The following is a 19,362-nucleotide window of genomic DNA, read 5'->3' as shown; positions in this document are numbered from 1 at the left end:
TTTGATTTGATTAACGGTAATGTGTACATGGACAAGAAAGTACGTTGAAATATTATGTTTGTTGTTTGATGTGTTGTGAGTGTCTGGGAATAAGAGTGTATTGATATATGGTTTTACGTTACTAGTTGCATACAAGAATGGTGATATGTGGAAATGAGGGAGTGGTGTAAATTGAATATAATTGTGGTGTGAATAACCCTTGATGTGTTGAAGAGCCTATAAGGCGATATGAAAAGTGCTGTGTGCGAAATGAAAGTGCTATGTGCCAGATGAGCTTGATGAGCCGGCTGTCAACGAGATTCACTTAAACTTAATAATGGTGAGATTGAGTTGGCGGGAAAAACACAATATCACCTTCTGGTAAGCAAACTAGGAAAAATGAAAAGAATAATTGATTGTCTTATTGCGTGATAACTATGTGGTTATGTGGAAGCAAATTGACTATATATTCTATGCATATTGCCCATGTATCTTGTTTGAGGTTATATTTGGTACACATATATAGATAGGACTGGTTATTTGCTTACTGAGTGGCAGGCTCATCCCCCTGCTGACATTTTCTTTCAGGAATAGACGTTGAGGTGTCTGACTATTGAAGAATAGGTCCACGCGCTATACTCGGGCAGGTCGGGCCAGTATGCAGTTTTCTCCTTTTTGTAAGTTAGAGTACAAAAATATTTGGTTGTATAGAGAAAACGTAAGCATGGAGATTACTAATGATGGGTTACGTGTAGTGTTTGATGTGCATATATGATGATGTAGGTTCATTATGCTTGTTATGACGTTGGGGTTAAGTATACATATGGGTTAAATTATTATGTGCATTTATATTTATAAACACAGGGATTACTGTAAGTATGATGTTTAGCTTAAATATAGCCCTTGTAGCGAAGGGGTGCTACATTAGGTGGTATCAGAGCAGGGATTAGATTTCCTAGAGATAGTAGATGAAATGTAATATTGTACGTGTGGTATATACTAGGAATCTACTCATATGTGTGTATTTCATATAGGATGGAAGAGTGAAGAGAAAACGCTGCTGGCCCAACTGAGTTAATTAGAGTCTGTGCAGGATCATGATTCAGAATCAGAACATCAGGGGTTAGGATCCCAAAATAGAAATGTTCCACAACCAGAAATAAATCCCTTTATGCAACAGTTCCTAGAAATGATGCAAAGGACATGAGAAAAAAAATACCCATATTTATCATTTGAGCCGGTAAATTAGTTAAATTTCGAGGACGAAATTTTTATTATGAGGGGACAATTGTGACGCCCCAAAAATTATAATATATAATTGGGAGATGAATTGGTTAATTTTTATGAAATTTAGTTAATTGGTAATTAAATTCTGGGCACATAATTGGAATATAATAAAACTTGAACGGGTTAAATTGGAGTTCGTTATAATATTTGGGGGCAACTTATATTAACTAAGAAAATTAGGAAGCACGTAATGGATATTTTGAGAAAAAATTAATTAAATAAATAATAATAATAATATTATTATTTGTATATATATTAGTATATATATATATTAAAGAATAATATATATATACATATGAAGAGAGAGAGAGAGGATTGAGAGTGGGAGGTGGGCAATCACCCCCACCGCCTCACTCTCCTCTCTTTACTCACACATGAAATTGAAAATTCCACTTGCGGGAAAAACCAGAGGTACGATAATTGCAATTTTTAATTTTTATTAATTTATATAATTACATTACTTAATTAGTTCATTTATTTTGATTATATTGAGCGATATGCTATTTAACTAGAATATTTTACGAGTTTGGCTATTTAAAATAGTGTCAAATTAAACATCAAATTGGATATAAAAATGATATCGTTGGTCAATTAGATTATTAAATTTATTAGATTTGAATATTACTATAGCTAATTTATACAATTCCACCGGAATTGTTAACCAAATACGCAATTATATGTATTATTATTCAATTAAATATTATAATAGCGAGAAATTGATAGAAAATTCATAGAAATATTTCAAAAATTATATTTAATAAATGGTATGTTAATATAGAGGAAAAATGAAGATTTGTATTTCGATAGAAATGGAATATTAAAGAATTATTAGAAATTGTACGAATAATATTTAATATTATATTTAAAAGAAATTACGATATTCTCGATATATTAATTGTATGTGGTATAACTCATTATAGGATACGGGGGTAAAGTGAAAAGACCAAACCACTACCTATTGGATAGATAAAAGCATTGTAAGGTCGAGGTAAGTAAATGATTAGTATTATCTATATATGCTTTCTGTATTTATGATTTTACTGTTATCTGAATTTGTGGTTCGTGCTGATTTTGATTTATCTGAAAGTATATGAGTGATGGATGATTTGATTTGATTAACGGTAATGTGTACATGGACAAGAAAGTACGTTGAAATATTATGTTTGTTGTTTGATGTGTTGTGAGTGTCTGGGAATAAGAGTGTATTGATATATGGTTTTACGTTACTAGTTGCATACAAGAATGGTGATATGTGGAAATGAGGGAGTGGTGTAAATTGAATATAATTGTGGTGTGAATAACCCTTGATGTGTTGAAGAGCCTATAAGGCGATATGAAAAGTGCTGTGTGCGAAATGAAAGTGCTATGTGCCAGATGAGCTTGATGAGCCGGCTGTCAACGAGATTCACTTAAACTTAATAATGGTGAGATTGAGTTGGCGGGAAAAACACAATATCACCTTCTGGTAAGCAAACTAGGAAAAATGAAAAGAATAATTGATTGTCTTATTGCGTGATAACTATGTGGTTATGTGGAAGCAAATTGACTATATATTCTATGCATATTGCCCATGTATCTTGTTTGAGGTTATATTTGGTACACATATATAGATAGGACTGGTTATTTGCTTACTGAGTGGCAGGCTCATCCCCCTGCTGACATTTTCTTTCAGGAATAGACGTTGAGGTGTCTGACTATTGAAGAATAGGTCCACGCGCTATACTCGGGCAGGTCGGGCCAGTATGCAGTTTTCTCCTTTTTGTAAGTTAGAGTACAAAAATATTTGGTTGTATAGAGAAAACGTAAGCATGGAGATTACTAATGATGGGTTACGTGTAGTGTTTGATGTGCATATATGATGATGTAGGTTCATTATGCTTGTTATGACGTTGGGGTTAAGTATACATATGGGTTAAATTATTATGTGCATTTATATTTATAAACACAGGGATTACTGTAAGTATGATGTTTAGCTTAAATATAGCCCTTGTAGCGAAGGGGTGCTACATTAGGTGGTATCAGAGCAGGGATTAGATTTCCTAGAGATAGTAGATGAAATGTAATATTGTACGTGTGGTATATACTAGGAATCTACTCATATGTGTGTATTTCATATAGGATGGAAGAGTGAAGAGAAAACGCTGCTGGCCCAACTGAGTTAATTAGAGTCTGTGCAGGATCATGATTCAGAATCAGAACATCAGGGGTTAGGATCCCAAAATAGAAATGTTCCACAACCAGAAATAAATCCCTTTATGCAACAGTTCCTAGAAATGATGCAAAGGACATGAGAAAAAAAATACCCATATTTATCATTTGAGCCGGTAAATTAGTTAAATTTCGAGGACGAAATTTTTATTATGAGGGGACAATTGTGACGCCCCAAAAATTATAATATATAATTGGGAGATGAATTGGTTAATTTTTATGAAATTTAGTTAATTGGTAATTAAATTCTGGGCACATAATTGGAATATAATAAAACTTGAACGGGTTAAATTGGAGTTCGTTATAATATTTGGGGGCAACTTATATTAACTAAGAAAATTAGGAAGCACGTAATGGATATTTTGAGAAAAAATTAATTAAATAAATAATAATAATAATATTATTATTTGTATATATATTAGTATATATATATATTAAAGAATAATATATATATACATATGAAGAGAGAGAGAGAGGATTGAGAGTGGGAGGTGGGCAATCACCCCCACCGCCTCACTCTCCTCTCTTTACTCACACATGAAATTGAAAATTCCACTTGCGGGAAAAACCAGAGGTACGATAATTGCAATTTTTAATTTTTATTAATTTATATAATTACATTACTTAATTAGTTCATTTATTTTGATTATATTGAGCGATATGCTATTTAACTAGAATATTTTACGAGTTTGGCTATTTAAAATAGTGTCAAATTAAACATCAAATTGGATATAAAAATGATATCGTTGGTCAATTAGATTATTAAATTTATTAGATTTGAATATTACTATAGCTAATTTATACAATTCCACCGGAATTGTTAACCAAATACGCAATTATATGTATTATTATTCAATTAAATATTATAATAGCGAGAAATTGATAGAAAATTCATAGAAATATTTCAAAAATTATATTTAATAAATGGTATGTTAATATAGAGGAAAAATGAAGATTTGTATTTCGATAGAAATGGAATTTAAAGAATTATTAGAAATTGTACGAATAATATTTAATATTATATTTAAAAGAAATTACGATATTCTCGATATATTAATTGTATGTGGTATAACTCATTATAGGATACGGGGGTAAAGTGAAAAGACCAAACCACTACCTATTGGCTAGATAAAAGCATTGTAAGGTCGAGGTAAGTAAATGATTAGTATTATCTATATATGCTTTCTGTATTTATGATTTTACTGTTATTTGAATTTGTGGTTCGTGCTGATTTTGATTTATCTGAAAGTATATGAGTGATGGATGATTTGATTTGATTGACGGTAATGTGTACATGGACAAGAAAGTACGTTGAAATATTATGTTTGTTGTTTGATGTGTTGTGAGTGTCTGAGAATAAGAATGTATTGATATATGGTTTTACGTTACTAGTTGCATACAAGAATGGTGATATGTGGAAATGAGGGAGTGGTGTAAATTGAATATAATTGTGGTGTGAATAACCCTTGATGTGTTGAAGAGCCTATAAGGCGATATGAAAAGTGCTGTGTGCGAAATGAAAGTGCTATGTGCCAGATGAGCTTGATGAGCCGGCTGTCAACGGGATTAACTTAAACTTAATAATGGTGAGATTGAGTTGGCGGGAAAAACACAATATCACCTTCTGGTAAGCAAACTAGGAAAAATGGGAAGTTTAATTGATTGTCTTATTGCGTGATAACTATGTGGTTATGTGGAAGCAAATTGACTATATATTCTATGCATATTGCCCATGTATCTTGTTTGAGGTTATATTTGGTACACATATATAGATAGGACTGGTTATGTGCTTACTGAGTGGCAGGCTCATCCCCCTGCTGACATTTTCTTTCAGGAATAGACGTTGAGGTGTCTGACTATTGAAGAATAGGTCCACGCGCTATACTCGGGCAGGTCGGGCCAGTATGCAGTTTTCTCCTTTTTGTCAGTTAGAGCACAAAAACATTTTGTTGTATAGAGAAAACGTAAGCATGGAGATTACTTATGATGGGTTACGTGTAGTGTTTGATGTGCATATATGATGATGTAGGTTCATTATGCTTGTTATGACGTTGGGGTTAAGTATACATATGGGTTAAATTATTATGTGCATTTATATTTATAAACACAGGGATTACTGTAAGTATGATGTTTAGCTTAAATATAGCCCTTGTAGCGAAGGGGTGCTACATTAGGTGGTATCAGAGCAGGGATTAGATTTCCTAGGGATAGTAGATGAAATGTAATATTGTACGTGTGGTATATACTAGGAATCTACTCATATGTGTGTATTTGATATAGGATGGAAGAGTGAAGAGAAAACGCTGCTGGCCCAACTGAGTTAATTAGAGTCTGTGCAGGGTCATGATTCAGAATCAGAACATCAGGGGTTAGGATCCCAAAATAGAAATGTTCCACAACCAGAAATAAATCCCTTTATGCAACAGTTCCTAGAAATGATGCAAAGGACATGAGAAAAAAAATACCCATATTTATCATTTGAGCCGGTAAGTTAGTTAAATTTCGAGGACGAAATTTTTATTATGAGGGGACAATTGTGACGCCCCAAAAATTATAATATATAATTGGGAGATGAATTGGTTAATTTTTATGAAATTTAGTTAATTGGTAATTAAATTCTGGGCACATAATTGGAATATAATAAAACTTGAACGGGTTAAATTGGAGTTCGTTATAATATTTGGGGGCAACTTATATTAACTAAGAAAATTAGGAAGCACGTAATGGATATTTTGAGAAAAAATTAATTAAATAAATAATAATAATAATATTATTATTTGTATATATATATATTAAAGAATAATATATATATACATATGAAGAGAGAGAGAGAGGATTGAGAGTGGGAGGTGGGTAATCACCCCCACCGCCTCACTCTTCTCTCTTTACTCACACATGAAATTGAAAATTCCACTTGCGGGAAAAACCAGAGGTACGATAATTGCAATTTTTAATTTTTATTAATTTATATAATTACATTACTTAATTAGTTCATTTATTTTGATTATATTGAGCGATATGCTATTTAACTAGAATATTTTACGAGTTTGGCTATTTAAAATAGTGTCAAATTAAACATCAAATTGGATATAAAAATGATATCGTTGGTCAATTAGATTATTAAATTTATTAGATTTGAATATTACTATAGCTAATTTATACAATTCCACCGAAATTGTTAACCAAATACGCAATTATATGTATTATTATTCAATTAAAGATTATAATAGCGAGAAATTGATAGAAAATTCATAGAAATATTTCAAAAATTATATTTAATAAATGGTATGTTAATATAGAGAAAAATAAAGATTTGTATTTCGATAGAAATGGAATATTAAAGAATTATTAGAAATTGTACGAATAATATTTAATATTATATTTAAAAGAAATTACGATATTCTCGATATATTAATTGTATGTGGTATAACTCATTATAGGATACGGGGGTAAAGTGAAAAGACCAAACCACTACCTATTGGATAGATAAAAGAATTGTAAGGTCGAGGTAAGTAAATGATTAGTATTATCTATATATGCTTTCTGTATTTATGATTTTACTGTTATCTGAATTTGTGGTTCGTGCTGATTTTGATTTATCTGAAAGTATATGAGTGATGGATGATTTGATTTGATTGACGGTAATGTGTACATGGACAAGAAAGTACGTTGAAATATTATGTTTGTTGTTTGATGTGTTGTGAGTGTCTGAGAATAAGAATGTATTGATATATGGTTTTACGTTACTAGTTGCATACAAGAATGGTGATATGTGGAAATGAGGGAGTGGTGTAAATTGAATATAATTGTGGTGTGAATAACCCTTGATGTGTTGAAGAGCCTATAAGGCGATATGAAAAGTGCTGTGTGCGAAATGAAAGTGCTATGTGCCAGATGAGCTTGATGAGCCGGCTGTCAACGGGATTCACTTAAACTTAATAATGGTGAGATTGAGTTGGCGGGAAAAACACAATATCACCTTCTGGTAAGCAAACTAGGAAAAATGGGAAGTTTAATTGATTGTCTTATTGCGTGATAACTATGTGGTTATGTGGAAGCAAATTGACTATATATTCTATGCATATTGCCTATGTATCTTGTTTGAGGTTATATTTGGTATGCATATATAGATAGGACTAGTTATTTGCTTACTGAGTGGCAGGCTCATCCCCCTGCTGACATTTTCTTTCAGGAATCGACGTTGAGGTGTCTAACTATTGAAGAATAGGTCCATGCGCTATACTCGGGCAGGTCGGGCCAGTATGCTGTTTTCTCCTTTTTTTCAGTTAGAGTACAAAATACATTTTGTTGTATAGAGAGAACGTAAGCATGGAGATTACTTATGATGGGTTACGTGTAGTGTTTGATGTGCATATATGATGATGTAGGTTCATTATGCTTGTTATGACGTTGGGGTTAAGTATACATGTGGGTTAAATTATTATGTGCATTTATATTTATAAACACAGGGATTACTATAAGTATGATGTTTAGCGTATATATAGCCCTTGTTGCGAAAGGGGTGCTACAAAAAATCAGGATATATTAGATGAAACTTAGAAGCATCACATCATTGCTTTAACAAGATGGTAGTTACGGGAAAAAAGAATACTTTTAGACTTAGAACCATTATTTTGGGGTCACTGAAAGGAAATAGATGTTATGAATGGGGTACATTGAGTAACTAATAGTGTCCAGGTATACACACGCAAATGCACACTAAGATAATGGGAATCAAGACCATGTGCAAGAGAAAGAGCAAAAATTTTAAAGAGTCGTGGGAGATAATATGATGAGATAACTCGATAATATCATACTCCAATATGATTCATTGTTTCTCAGACGTGACAATGTACAAATTTTATATTTTGTATATTTTTAAGCAAATAATAGCATCAAATATCAAAATATTTCAATAGGTAAAACCTTTTTTAGCGAAACAAATAATACGGGCTAGGAAAGTAATTAATTATGCTTTGTTCAGGCAATTAACGTATACAGTAGTCAATATGAGACACAACATCGACTATGTGATAAAAGGGACCATTTCAAGGAGGAGAATGCAAAGATAGAAAATAAAAGAGAAGTCGAAGAGCAATAAAGCACACAAACATAGGCATCACACTAAGATAACGAGAAACAAGGAGCAAGAGAGGGAGAAATAGAAAGAGCGATGAATTTCAAAGAATTATGGAATATAATATGATAAGATCTGTTGGGAATTTATCAACAAAGTGATGAACCCAAATAAAACAATAAGTATTGAGATAATGGTGGATTTGAAAACCCTTATACAATAATTTCAGATCAAATGAACCCCGACTGAGAGTTGTATGAATGCGTACTTGGTCGTAATGCAGCAACATCTCTAACAAGTTTTATACTCCTCGATATCTTACAGAATGAGCTTTTGGTCGCTGAGAGTAGATATTGTGTAGTGTAAGCCGTAGTTTGGACGGATCATCGACTCCGAGTTGGTTCGCTACTCTCTTCACAACTTCATAATATGAATCAAGCTTTGACCTTCACAAATAGTGAGATTTGAATACCAGTGTCAAGTGGATCAATATTACCAATCATAACATAGGAAATTACACTCTAGAATTAAAAGTCTATCTTTATTGAACTCACAGTTGTAAACAAAATTCATCCTTTTCAGGCCTTTTCAAGGAGCGATAGTTGATAACCTGTAGAATTACAAACCAATAAAGTCAGGATATATTAGATAAAAGTTAGAAGCATCACATCATTGCTTTAACAAGAAGGTAGTTACGGAGAAAAAGAATACTTTTAGACTTATAACCATTATTTTGGGGTCACCGAAAGGAAATATATGTTATAAATAGGGTACATTGAGTAAAAAGTGTCTAGATATGCACACGCACATGCACCTTAAGATAATGGGAATCAAGACCAGGTGCAAGAGAAAGAGCAAAAAGTTTAAAGAGTTGCGGAAGATAATATGATGAGATCACTCGATAATATTATACTCCGATATGATTCATTGTTTCTCGGAGGTGACAATGTACAAATTTTATAATTTGTATATTTTTAAGCAAATAATAGCATCAAATACCAAAATACTTCAATAGGTAAAACCTTTTGTACTGAAACAAATAATACGGGCTAGGAAAGTAATTAATTATGCTTTGTTTAGGCAATTAAAGTATATAATAGTCAATATGATGCACAACATCGACTATGTGATAAAAGGGACCATTTCAAGGAGGAGAAATGCAAAGAGAGAAAATAAAAGAGAAGTCGAAGAGCAATAAAGCACACAAACACAGGCATCACACTAAGATAACGAGAAACAAGGAGCAAGAGAGGGAGAAATAGAAAGAGCGAGGAATTTCAAAGAATCATGGAAGATAATATGATGAGATCTGTTGGGAATTTATCCACAAAGTGATGAACCCAAATAAAACAATAACTACAGAGATAATGGTGGATTTGAAAACCCTTATACAATAATTTCAAATCAATGAATAAAGAAAGAATAACAGAAAAATAGCAATACGTAAAGCAATAAAGTAACCAGCTTAGGAGCCAGATCTGACAACCGAATGCGCAAGCGCCACCGCCGGCTGGTAACCTTCATGGTTGCAAAACACCCATAAAGCCACCAAGGCACAAAGATTCACAAAGAGACCAGTTAGGCTTGATTTAGAATCACTCAAAATTCCACTAAGATGTTTCGTTCACACTCAGCAAATGTTCTGATAAAGTATTTCACGAAAAGGGTTTTTAGTTTTGTTGTTGTTCTATCTCTTTAAAACCATAGAAGACCAATTATATATACATAGATAGAACTCAGAGAACAGAGATAGAAAGAGGTGAGATGATGAGAGATTTTCAAGAGCATTGGAAACTTGAGAGGAACAAAACCAGAGATAGAAAGGAGGGAGAGGATGAGGCATCGGCTGAATAGTGGAAGAATAGGGTTAAGTAGTGATTTAGGGTTAAGTAGAAGAAGGGTTGGTGTCAGGTAATGGGCCAGGCAGCAAGTGGGCTTCCATTCAAGTTGGGGGGGGGGGGCGGGCATGGGCCAAAAAATCCAACAACATCATTGGATAATATAACATTGTACTCCAGAATGAATCATGCTTTCTTGGAGAGACAATGTACATGTTTTATATTTTCTATAATCATAAGCGAATAATTGCATCAGATATCCAAATACTTCAATAGGTAAAACTTTTTTATGAAACAAATAATATGGGCTAGGAAAGTAATTTAACTACGCTATCTTTAGGTAGCTTATACAATCAATATGCAGCACATCACTGAGCATGTGATAAAAGGGACTATCTCATGTAGGAGAAACACGTAGAGAAAAGTAAATGATAAGTTCAAGCAAGCAAGAACGCAAATGTCTAATATGGCAGAGTAATAAATGGGTTGTTCATCTTAAGAGATTTGCAGAATAGGGTGCTTGGAACAGCATGCTCCAATGTGGCAAATACGAGTCTCATCTATGTTAGCCGTCTTATTGCTGTTTTTAAGTATAAAATTCAAGTAAAAACATAACAATTCATTTTCTAGGCATGAGATATTGAATAAGCATAAACTCGAGACAGCTAGAGATATGGTTTTCAGTCAAATGCAAAGCTACTATATGAAGTCTAAAAAATTATGAATAACCATTGATATTACACTACAAAGGTAACCTATAGAAGAGAATTTGAGGGAGAAGTAACTATTTGAAAGAATAACACGGACAACATCTAGTAGAGATATACTCTCAAGGTTAGAAGGAAGTATGCAAGTGCATGCTCATCTGCACCTAGGTCCAAATGGAGGAACGTATAAAGTGAGTTTTGACATAAATGCGCATCCGCATCTTCGTCGGGAGAGAGGAAGACATGAAGTGAGCTTGACGTAAATGCTTATCCGCATCTAGGTCTGGAGGGAGGAACCTGAGCTTGTCGTAAATGCTCATCCACATCTAGGTTTGGAGGGAGGAAGACATGGAGTAAGTGTGACGTGCATGCTCATCCGCATCTATGTTTAAGGAGAGGAAGGTGAGAAAAAAGTGAGCTTTCTGGAGGGAGGAACCTGAGCTTGTCATAAATGCTCATCCACATCTAGGTTTGGAGGGAGGAAGACATGGAGTAAGTGTGACGTGCATGCTCATCCGCATCTAAGTTCAAGGGGAGGAAGGTGAGAAAAAAGTGAGCTTGTCTTGCATGGTAATCCGCGTCTAGGTCTAGATGGTGTAAGTGTGACGTACATGCTCATTCACATCTAACTCCGGAGGGAGGAAACTGAAAAAGTAGTGAGCATGATGTGCATGCTCTCCCATGTTTATGTTTGGAGGGAGGAAGGTTGAGAAAGAAGTCAGCTGGACTTGCATGCTCATCCATGTCTAGGTACGGAGGGAGGAAAGTAGGAGAGGTTTCATAATTCTCTAAATTTGAACAACCAAAAAATGCACTAAAGTTGAAATTTGTAATGGTTTTCAGCCTCATCAAATGAAACCTCCTTCAAAAGATTTTTTGGTTCAAGGTCAGAGAATAACTAGGAAACACCCTCTATATTTAAAATATTCCTACAAAACAATTTTTGAAGTTGATCATCTCCATTTGCAGCAGCAATCTGAGTAGCAACAACTGCTAAACCAGCAACAACAGCATCTTGAGGAAGTAGACGCAGACATTAGCATTTTGGATGCTGGATGAGACGTTTTAATTAAATCGCATTTGGGAAACACGTCTTCTTTATTTTGATTGTTCTGTTACTTATATGCCCTGCCTTGTCATTTATTCGAATTGGCATTGGGCCAACTAATTGCCCATATAGTTAGTTTGTTACATTGGTAGTTAGCTTAAGTGGACGGTATATATATAAGTCAGGAGAGTCATCATTTTTATTGTAATAGAAAATTTACAGAGACAGTCTGCAGAAATGAAGAACTCCTCTTCCTCCAAAATTATTTTTGCCTTGTTTGTCTTCCTCGATATGCAATTCAATATGGTATCAGAGCCTTCTATATGAAGGTCTCTGGGATATGCATCACTTACCCACACTGATTAGGTGCGCTATGGCAGATTTGAATCAAAGTGGCAGAACAGCTAGAATGCGAGGCACTATACATCCATCTGTCGGAAAATTCAAGTTTGGCGTTACCCTCTTCTCCGTTGGATGGTTCAAACTTTCTGACTTGGAGTCGTGCCGTTTATGTAGCTCTAGGAACGAGAATGAAGATTGGATTCATTGACACCATGTTCCCTAGGCTGGCGATAGGATCAACAAATTTTGAGCAGTGGCATCGACTAGACCTGATGGTTACCTCCTGGCTGTAGAATTCTATCTCAAAGGAGATTGTTGAATCCTTTATGTATGTTACTTCTTCGTGAGAACTCTGGTTAGAAAGACAAGGTCGATATGGCAGGAGCAATGGATCGATGATATATAAAAGTCAGCGCGAGATTTCATCCACCGCACAACTTGATTTGTCCTTAACAGCCTACATAACCAAGCTGAAGAAATATTGGAAGGAGCTGCTGGTTTTAGCACCTAATCCAAGGTGCACTTGTGGTTGTTGTACTTGTGGAGTGAACAAAACGAACCAAATGAACATATGCAACTAATGCAATTTCTTATGGGGTTACACGAGACTTTTGACAGCAAGAGAAGTCAAGTATTAATGCAGGATCCTTTGCCTACTATGGAACAGGTGTTTCCCATGCTTTTCACAGTGGAAAAACAGAGGCAAATACACACAAAGACGGCTGCAACTCCTCAGCACATGGCCTATCATTTCAAATCTAAGGACAACAAGAGGGATGGAGGTGATAGATTCCAGAATAAAAGAAGACCTTATGTAGACAAACGGAACCTGACATGTACGCATTGTCACAGGACTGGACATGCGATGGATACTTTCTTTCAAATTTATGGTGTACCAGATTGGTACAAAACCTTGGGTGATAAGAGGAAGAAGGTGGTGAGTGGCAAGTCCTTTGCAGCTGCTCTAATTGCTAAGAAACCAACGTCTACAGATACCTCTGTTACTAAGCAATTGACTGAGATGATGGCAGATCACATTAAATGTTTATGGACCTTCAGGGATTGACTTGGACTATTGGATTATAGACACTAGAGCTACGAACCATATTTGTGCTAATCTTCAACTATTTCACTCATTCACAAGTCCTGCACAACCTATACACATACACATACCAGATAACACTTACAAAGCTGCTACGTATATTGCATAGTTTGTTTAAATGAGCTTCTCACTCTTACTCATGTCCTCTATCTTCCCTCTTTCTCTGTGAATCTATATCCGTCAGTCAACTTTTTCGTGATACTTCTTAAATTTTTCAATTTACTGATTGTATATGTCTCTTGTAAGACCGAGCAAATAAAGCCACTCTGTTTGAGGCAAATAGATCCAGGAACTTATACACTGTTAGACAGATTTCATGCAGAATTCCTCCCACCTCTGTACTCTGTAACACCTCTTCCAGTTCTGTTGATTTTCACTGTAACTCTCAAATTTGGCATCATAGATTGGGGCACATTCCCTTGCTTGTAATATGAAACATATTCAACTACCTAACTGTTCTACCATTATTCCTATTGATCCATGTGATATTTGCCATAAAGCCAAGCAATGTAGAACTTCTCTTAATTTGAGTGAATCACAATCCAAGGCTCCTTTTGACCTGGTTCACATAGATATTTAGGGATCATACACTACTTATACAATCTCAAACTGCAGCTACGTTTTAACTATCCGAGATGACAATTCCCGTTCTCTTTAGACTTACCTCTTGAAAAAAAAAATCCCAAGTCATTTGTGTCCTATGGTCGTTCTTCTCTATGGTTAAAACTCAACACTCTAGGAATATTATAGTGATCAGAACAGATGATAATTCTGAATTCTTGAACAAAGATTGTCTATTGTTTTGTCAAGATATGGGCATTATACATCATACCACTTGTACCTACACTCCTCAGCAAAACGGCAGAACAGAACGGAAAGCCAGATAACTCCTAGATGTAGCTAGAGCGTTGTTACTTCAAGCCTCATTGCCCCTTAAATTCTGGGGCGATTCCATTCTTACTGCCACCTACTTGATAAATAGAACACCTTCCAAGATTCTTCAATGAAAAACTTTTTTTGAACGACTAACTGGTAATCCTCCCACATATCACCATCTTCGTATTTTCGGCAGCCTATGTTATGCCACAAATATTGATCCCCATAGGAGTGAATTTCACCCCCAGAGCCTTCAAGTGCATTCTCTTGGGATATCCCATGACCCAAAAAGGATATAAATTGTTTGACATAGATAACAATCGTGTCATTGTGTCTAGAGACGTTCAGTTCTATGAAAAGGTGTTTCCATACTCTGTTCTTGTTACACAAACCTCACATTCATGTCTCCTTCCTATGTTATCTCCTTCCGCTGATGATTCTATTTCATTTCTTGATACTGTTTATGCCTCAATTCCTACTTCTGAGCCAACTTTGCCTACTCCAGTTTCTTCCCCTACTCTAGTGCCATTACCAAGACGTTCTACTAGAATTTCTCAATGTCCTACTTGGTTGAACGATTTTATTTGCTCTACTCAACACCCATCCTCGCTTTTTACACACACCTCTGCATACAAATCGTTTGTAGCTTCTTTGTATATTTTGCAGGAGCCGAACTCTTTCTCTGAAACCGTTCAATACAAGGAGTGGAGAGAGGCTATGGATGCGGAGATATAGGCCTTAGAAGCCAACAATACCTGGAAAGTCACCCTTTTGCCGCCGGGTAAATGCACCATCGGTTGTAAGTGGGTTTCAAAACTAAGCTATGTGCAGACGGATCATTGGAGAGGTACAAAGCACGCCTAGTAGGTAAGCACTTCAACTAGATAGAGGGCATCGACTATACAGATAGTTTTTCGCTAGTAGCGAAGTCTGTGACTGTGCATATTTTTCTTACCATTGCCGCTGCTCATGCATGGCCTATTCAGCAGTTAGATATTAAAAATGCATTTCTACACGGTTATCTTGAGGAAGACATTCATGTTGCCCCCTAAAGGATATGATGTTCCTCCGAACTTGGTGTGCAAATTACAGCGATCTTTATATAGCCTAAAGCAGGCTTCTCGCCAGTGAAATGCAGAGTTCACTTTGAAGCTTGTTGCTTATGGATTCGCTCAATCTGTCCATGATCATTGTTTATTTGTCAAGCCTTCATGCACGAGTCTTATGGCTTTACTCGTCTATGTAGACGATATTCTCATTATAGGTCCCTCTCTTGATGATATTGATAAGGTTAAGTGGTATCTTCACAAATTGTTCACTATTAAAGACATGGGAGATGCGAGGTACTTTCTCAGATGTGAAATCGCTTGTAGTGCTTCAGGTCTTTATGTGGCACAGACGAAATATGCGATGGACTTTATCAGGACACTGGGTTGGCTTGAGCAAAGTCTGCGTCTAGTCCATTTCCCTCTGGTTTCAAGCTGGCTGCTAGCTCTCGTCCCATTTTCTCGCGACCTGATTCTTATTGAAGATTGGTTGGCTGATTCTTGGCTTCACGCGACCGGGTGTTTTCCTACTCAATACAGCAGCTTATTCAGTACCTAAATCAACCTTGTGACTCGCATTGGAAGGCAGCATTGCATGTGGTTCGTTATCTCATGGGATCTCCCTCCAAAGGACTGTATTTTCCAACTAGTAATTCCTTGGCTCTTCGTGCATTCTGTGATGCTGATTGGGCGTCTTGCCTGGACTCTAGGTGTTCTCTCACAGGATACTGTATCTTCCTCGGTGATGTGTTGGTGATGTGGAAAACCAAGAAGTAGCCCACCGTTTCCCGTTCCACTATTGAGTCTGAATATAGGAGTTTGGCTTCGACTGTTCCTAGTTTTATGCAATTGGACGATGTTTTTACGAAGGCTTTGCCCTTGAATATGTTCATTTCTCTTACCTCCAAGTTGCGCCTAGTGTCGCCGTCCCACTTGTGGAGGGCTGTTGAAGTTGATCATCATCATTTGCAGCAGCAACAACAGTAGCTTAAGGAAGTAGACGTAGACATTGGCATTTTGGATGATGGATGAGACGTTTTAATTAAATCGCATTTTGGGAAACAGGTCTTCTTTTGTTTGTTCTGTTACTTATGTGCCCTGCCTTGTCATTTATTCGAATTGTCATTAGGCCAGCTCATTGCCCATATGGTTAGTTTGTTACATTGGCAGTTAGCTTACGTGGACGGTATATACATAAGTCAGGAGAGTCATTGTTTTTATTGTAACAGAAAATTTACAGAGACAGTCTGCAGAAATGAAGAACTTCTCTTCCTCCAAAATTGTTTTTTCCTTGTTTGTCTTCCTCGATATGCAATTCAACAACAAGCAACCAGGGGGAACAAAAGAAGAGAATTGGGCATCTTCTGACTGATGTGTTTACATTAAAGAAAAGCTCAAATATGAAGAACTGCTAGTTGTGCAAGAGGCAATTTCGAAAAAAATTAATGAGCTATCGAAATGAACTATATGCTGAAAAGGTCCAAGTTATTCCAATATGAATTATGTTTGTTACTTTAGGAAATGATATTCCCACAGTCCAGCAACACGATCAACATAACAATGAAATATGAAATGTGAAACATATATCTTGTAACTACAATATAGTCATTCTACCTAAGATGCAAATGCATATAGATAAATATTACTAATTAATATGAAAACAATATTTATGAAAATGTACTTGAAGGCTATGCTGCTATTCAAGGAAAGATGGAATATCCGGGCAATGAAATAGCTTCCTTGTTTGAGCAGGCAGTGACTTTTGATGCCAGACAATATCCCCATTCTCTAGCTGCAATAAAAGAAACCGGAAAGTTATCAAAATACAATCTTTGTCCTTACAAGATACTTGTGCTTGTGATTTCATATACCTAGTTAGAGGTAAATGTAAGTCCCGTGTCAAGGTACGCGCACATGACTGTGGGCTCAAACTTTATCTCCTAAGAAGCAAAAAACACAAGATATCTTCACCATTTAAAATATATTTGGGCATTTTGTGAAAGATATCATCAACATTTAATCGGTATATGTGCATTTTATGAAAGATATCTTCACCATTTAAAATGGATATGTGCATTGTATTCCATATGCTTAGCAATTTTCAGGTCCTTGTTAAGAAATTGCATGTAACATGAGTTATGTTCATCTCCATGATATTTGACAGATGCAATAATAGCTCCATATAATGAAAATAGTAGCATGTGGGTTTCATTTTAAGTTGCAGCTAACAACAATCTATTAGGATTGTTACCAGGATGTAGAAATAAGCAAATACTATCTCTTCCATCATATATTAGAACAAATCTCGAACAGTTCTATCTCTTCATTAGGAGCATAACCTGCAAGTTGATTTAACTTCTCTAGGATACCTGATGGCTTGTCATAGCTCTTGACAAAAAGTCTTCCAGCATATCTGGTATGAAATGAGAATAGATTAAAGGCCTATACCATTCTTTTATCTTTACTTTTCAGGGAATTACCCGTGTCTATCTTTTCTATAGATATTTTCTCTACATAGAACCTCATGGGAAAAAAGAGAACAAGAAAAATACCTCAACTCCCCTTTCTCAGGCTCATAAAGCTTAAAGAACAGTAAAATGTCATCACTTTGTTTATTAGGGAGAGGGCCGACTCACAAATTCTTAATCATAGTACAGAAATTTAAGAAGACCAATGATGTAAAGAAAAGCCTTCAAAACTCATTTACTGCATACATTTTGAATTATCATGATTACCTGTGCACGCTCTATTTGTCATCATTGGGATTGTTACTTGATAATCTCTTTAAATGGTTGACCTACAATCATATAACAATTTGAAATGTTCATACAATCATATGGCTGACATTCAAAATGTTAAGTGTCTTCAATTTAGTACCCATGTAAGTAACTCCAAAGTGGAACGTTGTCCATCAAGATCAAAAGCAGAGCCAATCAACAAATTCTAATCATGCCTTCCACATATGTTTCTATTTGCAAGTTTTCTCCTTTTTTTTTTAATACTTATATATTTTTAGTTTTACAGACATTTTATATAAATGGGATGATTATACAATCCTTCATTAAAATTTGATGTAATTGTACATAAATTGTCTGTAGTTTGAAAAATTACATTTTGTAACAATATCTTTTATTTTCATCAATAATTTAATCCCTCTATTAGTCAAAATTCAGAGAATTTTCTTATATATTTGTAAAAGATATTGGAATGGAAAACTATATTTATCCGCGAATGACTTACTACTTATTGCAGGTCAAACAAATTTTTCCTAGCAAAACAACCTTTATAAAGGTGAAGATATACCTCCTCACAAACATTAATGTGCATGAAGATGTATAAGAGCAGTTTAAGTAGAAAAAAATTATTTGACCTACAATACATCAGTAATAAGTCAATCAAAGGTAAATTTGGATTTTCATTCAATTTTGTTTTGCTAATATCAGCACATTTAGTTAATTTTGACTAACGGGAGAACCATTTGTTAGATGAAAATAAAATCAAAAGTACAAGATGTAATTTTTCAAATCACAATAGTTTATGTATAATTATACCAAACTGAAAGAAAAGGCAATCTAATTATCCCTAAATAAATACATATTTAATACTATAATGTAAAATATATTAGAATTGCATTCAATGAATTTCTTACTTTTTGAATTCTATAAAATAATATGATAAGTTAACTTATATATTTACTAAAGTTATGATTAATAAATGATTTAGTATTTTTTATGTTGTTCTACACATTGAGATATAATGTTACATAATTAACAAAATAATAATTTAAATTGCTATAGCAGTATCTTAATTATTTCATAATCAGTTTGGTTTTATTTTTAGAAAATTATCTTT

General features: G+C 34.8%; 1 pseudogene; it reads right to left on the bottom strand.

Moving 5' to 3' along the window:
* LOC105179351 (ubiquitin C-terminal hydrolase 13-like) overlaps positions 1-18,267 on the bottom strand; it is a 135,692-nt pseudogene extending 117,425 nt beyond the window's left edge.
* Between the last annotated feature and the right edge of the window lie 1,095 nt (positions 18,268-19,362).

The sequence above is a fragment of the Sesamum indicum genome, linkage group LG13 (genome assembly GCF_026168435.1).
Source record: "Sesamum indicum cultivar Baizhima isolate 11 linkage group LG13, ASM2616843v1, whole genome shotgun sequence".
In the NCBI taxonomy this organism is placed as follows: domain Eukaryota; kingdom Viridiplantae; phylum Streptophyta; class Magnoliopsida; order Lamiales; family Pedaliaceae; genus Sesamum; species Sesamum indicum.
The sequence above is the reverse complement of the archived record's forward strand: the minus strand, read 5'-3'. Positions and strand labels throughout refer to the sequence as shown.